Source organism: Canis aureus, chromosome 36 (genome assembly GCF_053574225.1).
Source record: "Canis aureus isolate CA01 chromosome 36, VMU_Caureus_v.1.0, whole genome shotgun sequence".
In the NCBI taxonomy this organism is placed as follows: Eukaryota; Metazoa; Chordata; class Mammalia; order Carnivora; family Canidae; genus Canis; species Canis aureus.
The window spans coordinates 35,772,870-35,784,967 of NC_135646.1; positions in this window are offsets into that span (position 1 = coordinate 35,772,870).

Here is a 12,098-nt window from a genome sequence, read left to right on the forward strand (position 1 = left end):
AAAATGTAAACAGAACTTGAGGAATTGCTCCAGCCCTTCTGGAGGTCCCTGAGACCAGCCCTTAAAACTAAGGTAAAACCCACTTCGGGGTCCAAGTCCCTGCTCCGCTGTGTGGGGTATACTTGGACCCAAGCTCGAGTTTGTAAATCAACCCTTGTGTATTTGCATCGGTGTCGGCTCCTTAGTTGTTTCTCCGATTCGCATTCTTGGGCACAACACCCGCAAGTCCCCTCCCCACCTGGGCTGATCCCCTGTGCCCTCCAACCCAGGCTGACCCTCAGTCACCTCCCGCCCACAGCAGCTCACCACAGCCCCTTACAGAGGTCCCAGGGCCACGGTGGGCACTCTGGCTGTCCCCTGCCTCCCAGGAGAAGAAAGGAGGTTTTGGCAGGACACATTCCCATGGTGGCCCCAGGGCTCCCTGCCCAGGATGGCACCTGGTGACAGGCCGGTATCTGTGTCCCTGACACCGGCTCCTCCTTCCTGTTTTCCCGCAGGAAATGAAGGGGGAGGCCTCCTCTCCTCCAGGGACATCACGCAGATAGACCTGGACATCAACAGGATGTTCAGCAGCCAAATCATTTTTCGGGACTGCTAGAGAGTGGGGTGAGGCTGTTGAGTCAGGGGGCTTCAGGGCCCTGGGGGATGCCCAGGGGCTTCTGGGTAGGGAACACGGGGCTTAAGAGGCCGGGGGAAGCAACAGCAGCCAGCAACACACCACTGTATGGTAGGGTGACGGGGATAACCCCCGTGCCCCAACCCCCGGGGCTTCGGGGATGAGGAGGTCACTAGGTCGGTGCCTTCAGGGGTTTCCATGGGAGCTGAACCCCAAAGGGGCGAGGGACAGCCTGTGGAGGGCAGTAACCGGACCTGGGGGCCAGGTGGCATGGCCGTGGCTGGATCAGGACACACATTGATTCCATGAGGGTCGGACGGGTCAGGGTGACACCCACACTCGGTGTTTTATATATATCTAAATTCTATGCATTTGAGACAATTTGCAATTTGTAAACATACATAGTATGATGACCACCAGATAATGCCCCTGGTCCAGCCAGCGCCCGGCACGGACTACACGGGGCCCCAGGGGCAGGGGTCACAGCAAACTCCAGACAGGGGTCACCTTTATCTGTAGACGTATCCATGTGCGTCTGAGAGAAATTGGATGCCCTGTGTCAGCAGGCCCCCATTTCATCCACCTCATTCCCCACCCCCACACCATCCCCCTTCATCATCATCCCAAATGGCTCTGACCCATTCCATCCCCCTCACACCCATACAGCCCCACACAATCCCCACCCACACTATACCCCCACCATCCACCCTGCACTATACCCCACACTCCACCACCATCATGCCCCTGCCCCCACAACATCCACCCCCACACCATCTGCCCCCAGCAAGGACCCAGTGCAGCTGCACCCTGTGGGACATTCTCAGCCTCACCTCGGTTCTCTGGATACTCTGCTCCCACCAGAAGCCCGCGTTTCCCATAGTGTACCCAGGGGTTGCAGGAAGGAGGGAAGGCAGGGAATCCCCGACAGGATGGGTGCAGGTGAGTGGTGCAGAAGACCCACTGTGCCCTGCCTCCACCCACTGTCCCTCCTGGAGGGCGGCACACCCTGCATAGGACACCAGCTCCTAACCCAGAGGGACAAGAGCTTGCCTGGCCCCAGGGTCTGTGTGGGCTAGGTTGATTTGAGCCTCCCCCAGGCCCAACAGAAAGACTAACGGGATCCAGCCCCCCATGGCCCTGGCCAGCCCGGGATTCTGGCCCCAGGCTGAGAGAGCCCTCCCACAGCTGGATGTGGCCTCTTGGGGACAGGGCGTGCCCCACAGATCCAAGTCGCTGACCTAGGGCAGCCCTGGGGATCCCGGGACACCCCAGGTTGGGCAGAGGGGGGGTAGGCCAGTGGGCCCTACCCGCACCCACAGCAGGAGACAGGCTCCACCAGGTTCTGAGGCCCCAGGGGGCCTGAGACCGGGGTCCAGCTGCCCTGCGGGGACCCAAAGCAGGAGCCCATGAACTGCAGGTCCAGGTCAGGTCTGCTGCCCTCAGAACCGTCTCTCATGCAGAAACCTCAGGACATGAACCCACCCTGAGTCCAAACATGATCCCAGGTGGGGGACTTCAGCACCTGCCCCCGCCCCACATGTGATTCTTGCTCTCCCCTAAAGGACAGAATGTTCTCCCTCCCCAGGGGAAAGCACGCACCCTTGGCTCTGAGCCCCTTTGCTGCAGAAAGTCGATAAAGTGTTGTGGTGCGGAATTGCACAGCCAGCCCGTTTCTGTGTCTCCCAGAACTCTGAGCAGAGGGCTTGGAGAGACCCCAAGAGACGAGGAGGGGGCTACATCCACACCCCAAACAGCCCCTGCAGTGGTGCTGCCTGGCACACACAGCTGACGTACCCACATGCCTTCCAGGGGTACCCAGACGCCAGGGTCAGGCCCTACAGACTTTACTGGGACTCAGCCTGTGCCCAGCAGGCCAGGAGGGGCCGGGACAGAGTGACAGCCAGGGAGCCTCAGGTCACCAGGGTCTGTGGAAGCGACCTGGGAGGTCTGTGCTCCGCCTGTCCAGGGCGCCGGGGCTGGCCGGGTTCCGGGGCACTTCCTCCCCTCCCCGCATCCCCGTGCCTGTGTACCTGGGACACAGAGGGCCTGCAGGGCGGTAGCGTGGCCCTGGAAGGGATGTCAGGACAACAGGCCCTTGTGTTGTGCCCAAGATTGCAAATTCGCAATTCGAATTCGAAACCACCAAGGAGCCCACACTGATGCAAACTCCCGAGGGTTTCTCTACAAGCTGGAGCTTGGGTCCAAGTGCACTGGACACAGAGGAGTAGGGACTTGGACCCCAAGACTAAGAGGTGTAGCAGCTTTATAGGAGCCAGTGGCCCAAGGGAACGCTGAAAGATGCGTAGTCATGTCGGTCCACATGCAGGTGGCCGATTGAATTACTTTTTATCCTATAGTATCGACTTGAACTAGCCTATTACTTTGGTCAGAATTGGCACACAGCTTTGTGGGGCACAAAGCAGGGTTGCATTGTTATGAATGGATTTCGGATTAGGGTGTGCCCAGCGGCTTGAGTCGGGTGGGCCAGTGCCTTAAGCCATAAGTAGGTCATGTGGGGTCATAGGGGAGATGGCCTATGACCATTTGGAGCACAAAATGGAATCAGTCCTGCTCTGCCTGTCCAGGGGTAAGGGATTTTTGTTAAAATTCCTGGGTCCCACACTGCACCTCATGCACGTGGGCCACCCTCACAAGGTGTACTCAGCCTGCACACCTTGTGGTGCTAGATCTCTCACACTAGCTTGTTGAGGGAACCCTCCTCGCCTTAGTGAATAGGGGCTGGGTGAGCATGTGGCTCGGCCTGATGGCCAGGCAGCACAGGGGACCGAGAAACCCCAGCCCCGTCCCTACCCAGTCTCCCAAACACAGGCAGTCCCAGGGCTCCCCCCAATGGGCAGCTGGATCCTCAGGAGTTTCCACCAGGGCGGCCCCGAGGTCTGGCTCCCTGCTGGAGAGGCACTGGGGAGAAGAGAAGCAGCCAGGGCATGGCACGACCCACTGCTACACATGGGAATATGGCCAAGCCCGTCCTCCAGCTCAGCTGACCTTCCAGCAGAAAGTCACTGCAAAAGCGAGCCCCGGGTCTGCCAGGAGAGCCTAGCTAGCCGCCCAGCGCCAGCACCAGAAATGATGTTGTGCCAACCATTTCGGCATTTGGGTGACCCAGCCAGAGGATTAGTAGCTGTACATGATAGCTGCATGTGATAGACACACACACACCACAAAACCAACAAAAGTCGGAATCCCCCCAATGTTGTCTAACAGCAGCCGGATGGTTACATACACGACGCTGTGTTCCCCAATAGGATACATGAAAGACGCAATAAACCACGACTGCAGAGGTGCTGGAGGCATAGAGATGTGCCTGCTGGGTGCCAACAAGGAGCACAGAGGGGCAGGAAGCATCCTACGGAGGGGAGGCCCCTCCTTGGAAAGGACATCATGTCCCTGTGAAGGCTACGGATGGTGAAATCTGTCCTGCTCTCTTTCAGATTCGGGTTTTCCTCCTAAACGCCATTTTCCTCAATCATAAAACCAAAAATTTATTTTATGTTTCTAAATTTCTTTTTATTGGAGTCCAATTTGTATGAAATCTTGCTTCAGCAAGGGTGTCATTCAGGAGAGGAGGAGAGATCATGAATTCCCAAATAGGCAAAATATAAAGGAGTTCATTACCACTTAACATGTCCTGTAAGGAATTTTCAGAGGGACTCTTCTAGTGGGGGGAAAAAAAGAGAACAAAAACAACAAAGAGTAGAAAGGACCAGAGAACGTCACCAGAAACTCCAACTCCTCCTGTAACACAAAGGCACAAAGTTCATATCTTTGAATAATCACTCTGAATGCTGATAGACTAAGTGCTGCATTCAAAAGATATAGCGTATCAGAGTGGCTTAAACCACAGGATCCGGGATGCCTGGTTGGCTCAAGGGGTTGAGCATCTGCCTTTGACTCAGGCTGTGATCCTGGAGTCTGGGATCGAGTCCCATATTGGGCTCCTGGTGGGGAGTCTGCTTCTCTTTCTCCCTAATTCTCTCTCTCTCTCTCTCTCTCTCTCTCTCTCTGTCTCTCATAAATAAAGTTGTCATTAAAAAAACAAGATCCATCCTTACCCTGCCTACAAGATGCTCACCTTAGACCTATACACACCAGCAGATTCATAGTCAGGGGAGGGAAAATCATCTACCACGCTAATGGATATCAAACGAAAGCTGGAGGACACATACTTATATCAGACAAACGAGATTTGAATCCAAACACTAGGGGCCACCTGGTGGCTCAGTGGTTGAGCATCTGCCTTCACAGGTGTGAATCTGGGATCACAGGATCGAGTCCCACATCGGCCTCCCTTAGGGGAGCCTGACTCTCCCTCTGCCTGTTTCTACCTCTGCTTCTCTGTGTATCTCTCATGAAAAAATGAATAAAATATTTAAATCTCAAAAAGAAAAAACAAATACTGTAAGAAGAGATGAAGAAGAACATTATATCATAATTAAAAAGACTCTCTATCAAGATCAAACAACTAAATATTTATGCTGCCAACATGGGAGTACCTAAATATAGACACCAATTAACAACAAATGTACAGGAACTCACTGATAATAATACACTGACGGGATTTCAACACCCACTTATGGCAATGGACCGATCCAAATGGACCTAGCAGAAAATCAACAAGGGAACAATAGCCTTGACACACTGGACCACAGGGACTCAACAGATATAGTCAGAACATTAGATCCGAAAGCAGAATACACATTCCTTTCCAGTGCACATAGGACATTCTCCAGAACAGATCATATCAGGGCCCACAAATCAGCCTTCAACAGGTACAACAGGTACAAGAAGGTTGATAACACACCATGTACATTTTCGGAACACGGCGCTATGAAACTGGAAGTCGACAGTAAGAAAAAATTTGGACAGACCAAAAATATGTTAAGTTTATGATCATCCTACTAGAGAATGAATGCAGTAACCAGGAAATTAAAGAGGAAATTTAAAACAAATGAAAATGAAAACATGTTTCTCCAAACCTCTGGGATATACCAAAGGCAGTCCTAAGAGGGAAGTACATAGCAATACAGGCCTACCTCAAGAAACAAAAGTCTCCAATACACATCCTAACCCTACACCTGAAGGAGCTGGAAAAGGAATAGCAAAGCCTAAAACCTAAGAAGAAGGGAAAAAATAAAGATGAGAGCAGAAATAAACAATGCAGAAACAACAAAACAGTAGAATGGAGTAACAAAACTAAGAGCTGGTTCTTTAAAATAATTAATAAAATGGATCAAGCCCTAGCCAGCCTTATCAACGAGAAAAGAGAAAAGACCTAAATAAATAAAATCACAAATGAGAGAAGAGAGATCACAATCAACACCAGAAAAATAAGACAATGATAAGGGAATACCATGAAAGATTATACGCTAACAAACTGGGAGACCTGGAAGAAATGGACAAATCCCTGGAAATGTGCAAACGAGCAAAACTGAAATAGGAAGAAATATAAAATATGAACAGACCCATGAGTAACAAAGAAATTGAATCAGCAAGGCACCTGGGTGCCTCAGTGGTTGAGCATCTGCTTTGGTTCAGGTCATGATCCCGGGGTCCTGGGGAATCAAGTCGCACATCAGGCTTCCCGCATGGAGCCTCATTTTCCCTCTGCCGATAACTCTGCCTCTCTGTGTCTCTCATGAATATATAAATAAAGGTGCAGCCACTGTGGAAAACAGTCTGGAGGGTCCTCGAGAAGTTAAAAATAGGGGATCCCTGGGTGGCGCAGCCATTTGGCCCCTGCCTTTGGCACAGGGCGTGATCCGGGAGACCCAGGATTGAATCCCACGTCGGGATCCCGGTGCATGGAATGTGCTTCTCCCTCTGCCTGTGTCTCTCCTCTCTGTGACTACCATAAAAAAAATTTTAAAAAAAGAAGTTAAAAATAGAGCTACCCTGCGATTCCAAAATTGCAAACCCAGGTATTTACCCCGAGAATACAAAAGTAGTTTAGTAGATTCGAAGAGGAACACACAGCCCATTGTTGGTAGCAGCGTTACCAACAACAGCGAAACTGTGTATAGAGTCTAGATGTCCATCGACAGAAGAATGGGCAGAGACGATGTGGTAAATATACACAGTGCGACATCACTCGGTCATCAAAAGGGATGAAATGAAGCCATTTACAATGACGTGGGAGAAGTGGAAGGGACTTATGCTAAATGAACTCACTCAGTCAGAGAATGACAGATACCAACTACCATACAATTGCATTCACATGTGAATTTTAAGAAACCAAACAAACTGGTAAAGGGGCAGAGGGGGAATGAGAGAAGCAAACAAAAAAACACACTCTTAACCACAGAGATTAAACTAATAAATACCAGGGGAAGGTGGGGGGGATGGGGAATCAGGGGATGGGGATTGTGGAGGTCACTTCTGACCAGTATCAGGCGTTGTATTTAAGGGTTGAATCACTATGCGGTAAAACTGAAACTATATCATACTATGTTTATAAACAGGACTTCAAGTAAAACTTTAAAATAATGATTGGTAGTATAGAGGAAACATGGGCACACAAGAGATAAAATCAGAAAGGAAACTGAAAATCCTAAGAGTCTTTAGAGCCACAAATCCCCTCCCCTTAGCTGAGCTCAGGAGAAGCCTGCCATGCCTATTCTCTCCCCAGAGAAGCCTGGATTTTGATTCTCAGGGAAGGCCGCTGACTTGGTGGAGTCAGGCTATCTTTGAACCCAAAACCTAAATAGAGTGCATAAAAATAAACTGCCCAAGATGCTAGGAGTCCCAGTGCAGGCACATGCCAAGACACAAACTCTAACCATACACAGACATAACCCTAACCCTAAACTTAAGCCTAATGTTAACCTAACCCTTAAACAAGAACTATCACTAATCAAAAACCAAACACAAACCCCAAGACCGAAACACATTCACTAAACCTTCCTGCCAACCCTCACCCTAACTCCTAAACCTCTTCTAAACCTTTATCCCTGATGCTTATCTTAAATCTAACCCTAACCCTAACCTCTAACCATAACATTAACTTAATGTACTCAAATCCTATTCCTAACCTTAACCTGTATCCTAACCCTAACCCTCTAATACTAATCCTATCTCATATCCCAAACTGTACCCTAACCCGGACCCTAAAACTAATCCCTAAACCGCTGCCTAACCCTCTCTTACCCTTTTCCAAAACCGTACCCTGACCGTGACCTGACCCTAACCCTAACCCCTAACCAAACTCTAACCCTAATCCTAGCCCTAACCCGTATCCTAAACCTAACCCTCACCCTAACCCTAAACCTAGCCCTAACTTTAACTCTAACCTCTAACGCTAAATCTTAACCCTAATTCACACCCTAACCCCTAACCCTAACTGCAAGCCTAGCCGAACCCTAACTCTAACCATAACCCAAACCCCAACTCTTAACCTCGTGCCCTAATCCCTAAAGTCTAAACCCTAACCCTAACTCTAACTCCTGTCCCTAACCCAAACCCCCATCCTAACTCCTAACCACTGACCCTTACCCTTATCCCTCACCCTAACCTCTAATCTGTAACCCTAAGCATAATCACTATCCCAACATATAACCTAAGCCTAACCACCAACCACCTCCCCTCCCTTGACCCCCATTCATTCTACCCATTCACTTATCCTATGGTTCTGAGGAGTCCCTTCTGACATGGACGTGGCCCCCAACGGCGCCTCCAGAGTCCTGCAGGGGGTCCTGAGGAAGCCGGGCTGCTGTGAATGCGGACGTGGCCCCACGTGTTCCAGAGTCACAGTCAGCGGGTACTGAGTACGCCGGGTCTCCTGTCAACGTGGAGTATGCCTCCTCTGGAAGGAGGAGGAACATCCTTCTGGATGCCTCACATCCTCTGGAAGCCTCACAGCAGGTTCTCAGGAGGCCGGGGGCTCCTGTCAGCCTGGACATGGCCCCATGTCCCCTGAAAATTCACCCCGGGTCCTGAGGAGGCTGTGGGTTCCTGTCAGCCTAGACACAGCCCCATGTGTCCCGAAGCCAAAGTGCAGGTCCTGAGGAGGACGGAGGTCCTCTCAGTCTTGACGTGGCCCCACATTTTCCTCAGCCTCACCATAAGACCTGAGGAGGCTGGGGGCTCTTGTCAGAATGGACGTGGTCCTAAATCATCCCAATCGTTCAGTGTGTCCTGAGGAGGCTGGAGACTTCTATCACTGTGGATTCGGCATCCACATATTTCTTAGGCCTCCCCACTGGCTATGACAAGGCTGGGGTCTTCTGTCCGCATAGACCCATCCCCATATTTCCCGAAGTCTACATCGGGGGTCCTGAGGACATCAGCGTCCAGTTGTGTGGACGTGGCCCCACATCCTCCTGAAGTGTCACTGCAAATTCTGAGGTGGCAGAGGCCCCTGGCACTGTGGAAGTGGCCCACAGCTTCCAGAAGACTCAACTTATATCCTGAAGGGCCAATTAGCTCCTGCCAGAGTGGAAGCAGTGCCCCATCTTTCACAAGCCTCCCCACATGTTCTGAGGCGGCCCAGGGGCTCCTGTCAGCGTGGATGGGGGCCCACATCTTACTGAAGCCTCCCCGCGGGTCCTGAGGCAGCCCAGGAGCTCCTGTCAGGGTGGGTGCGGGCCCACAATTTTCTGAAGCCTCCCCGCTGGTCCTGAAGTGGTCCAAGGGCTCCTGTCAGGGTGGTTGTGGGCCCACATCTTCCTGAAGCCTCACCGTGTGTCCTGAGGAGACCGGGTCTCCTGTCAGCATGAAGACTGCCCAATATCCCCCTGAAGACTCCCTGCAGGTTCTAAGGAGGCTGTGGCTCATCAGCGTGGACATGTCCTCACGTCTTCCTCAGGCCTCCCCAGCACAGGCTGGCTCCTGTTAGTGCAGGCAGACGAGGCCTACTGCACATTCGTGCCCCTTGGGCGATGCCTGGGCTCGGGCGCCCCCTGCGGGATCCTCAGGCACTACAGGAGGCTGTGCAGGAGGCACGTGCCCATCCCCGGGCCGACCTCAGCCTCCTTCCAGGTTCCAGCTGTGGCCTGTTAGCTTCGGAAACGTCCGACTGAAAAGAAGCCCAACACACGGCTTCCCCAAAAATTCTTAAGGAGAAGGAATTGGAGCCCTAAGGATGCGAAATGAAATGTGGACCAGACTTCTACCATGTCCTGTAAAACTCACTCAACCCTCTTCCACTGTGGGCGGCACCGCAGGCTGTGCAGACGCCATGGAAACAGTGTGGAGGCTCCACAGGAAGTTACAAATAGAGCCGCCCTGGGACCAGCAGGTGCACGGCCTTAGCTCACCCCGAAGATACAGATGCATGAGACTCGGGGACACCTGCACCCCAATGTCCACAGCAGCCGGGTCCACAGTAGCCACACTGTGGGAAGAGCCTCGGTGCCCTCAGGCAGATGATGGATAAAGAGGATGGAAGATAGATGATGGTCATAGATGATAGATAGTTAGATGATAGGAATGGTACTCAGCTATCAAAGAGAAGAAAATATTGCCATTTGCAATGACGTGGATAGAACTAGAGGAATCATGTTAAGTGAAATAAGTCAGTCAGGAAAGAAAATTACCGTATGGTTGCATTCATAGGTGAAATTAAAGAAGCAAAGCAGATGGGCATCTGTGAAGGGAAGGAAAAACAAATAAGATGAAAACAGAGATGGAGGAAAAAAAGACTCAATCACAGGAAACAAACTGAGGGTCACTGGAGGGGAGGGGAGTGGAGGGACAGGGTAACTGGTAGATGGGCATGAAGGAGGGCACGTGATGTCATGAGCCCTGTTGTTATCTCCAACTGGTGAATCCCTGAATTCTACCTTTGAAAGTATAATACACTATACTGTTAATTAATTGGGTTTAAATTAAATTAAGTTTAAAAAATCAGTTGACGGTATCGGAGTGCATTTTCTTCCAGGCTCTCTATTCTGCTCCTTCAGCTTATGCCAGAACCACACCCCTGTGGGTTTGGTTTGTTTAAGTAGGCTCCATGCCTCGTCCACAGTTCAGCACAGGGCTGGAATTCATGACCCCGAGATCAAGACCAAGGGTGAAGTCAGGAGTCGGATTCTTAACCAATGGAGCCAGCTGGGGCCCGAGAACCACATTGCTTTATCCTGTGTCTCTGTGACATTGTTTGAAATAGGAAAGTGGAGGGAGGGGCAAGATGGCGGAAGAGTAGGGTCCCCAAATCACCTGTCCCCACCAAATTACCTAGATAATCTTCATCATCCTGAAAATCTATGAATTCGGCCTGAGATTTATTTTTTTTTATTTTTATTTTTTTCGGCCTGGGATTTAAAGAGAGACCAGCTGGAATGCAACAGTGATAAGAGTTCGCACTTCTATCAAGGTAGGAAGAGGGGGGAAAAAATAAAGAAACAAAAGGCATCCAAGGGGAGGGGCCCCATGAGGTGCTGGGCTAAGGACAGGGCGAGTGCCCCCAGGACAGGAAAGCTCTGTCCCGGAGAAGCAGGAGCTTCACCAATCTTCCCAGATGGAAAGGCTCCTGAAGGGAGTTGGAGCAGGACGCCAGGATGGTGGGGATGCCCTCGGGCTCCCTGGAACACTAACAGACACCTGCGCACCCAGGAGACTGCAACATACCCCGTTGCTGAGCTCCTTAAAAGACTGCAGGGACCACGGCTGGACCCGGAGCAGCTCGCAGGGGCTCGGGTGGCAGCTCCACATGGAGGGGGCTGCGAGGCCAGGAGCAGCTCGGAGGTGCCTCCGGCAGAGGAAGAGGATCCCTGCAGAGAGGGTTGCGGGGCTCTGGGACCAGCTCAGTGGGGCTTGGGTGGTGGTGCTGCGGAGGCGGCTGTGTGGCCTGGAGGGGGAATCAAAAGCGCAGGCACTGGAGCACAGGGCGCCAGGACACAGCCCAGAATCCGGCCTCCCCCTGGGACAGGCAGACCCTGGGAAGGCCCACAACAGCTAGGATGCTTCGGCCCAGAGCTGAGCACATCAGCGTCCCCGCCTTGGCACCTCCAGGCCCTGCAGAGGGAGAGCTCCATAGTTACTGTGGGAGCTGAATCCAGGGCTGAGAGCTGCCGACGTCACTGGGATGGTTCCTCTTGGGGCCTCACGGGATAAATGAGCGCTGCACCAGTCAGAGGGCAGAGCAGCTCCCCCAAGAGCTAACACCTGAAAATCAGCACAACAGGCCCCTCTTCCAGAAGACCAGCTAGACGGACAAGTTCCAGGGGAAGTCAAGGGAATTAAGTATACAGAATCAGAAGATACTCCCCGTGGTTTTTTCTTTTCTTTTCTTTTCTTTTATTTATTTTCTTTTCTTTTATTTCTTTTTGATTTGTTTGCATCCCCCACCCTTTATTCCTTTCTTTCTTTTTCTTTCTCTTTTTCTTATCTTTTTTTTTCTTCCTTTTCTCTTTTTCTCTTTTCTTTCCTCTCTCTCTCTCTCTCTTTTTCTCCTTTTCCCAATACAACTTGTTTTTGGCCACTCTGCACTGAGCAAAATGACTAGAAGGAAAACCTCACCTCAAAA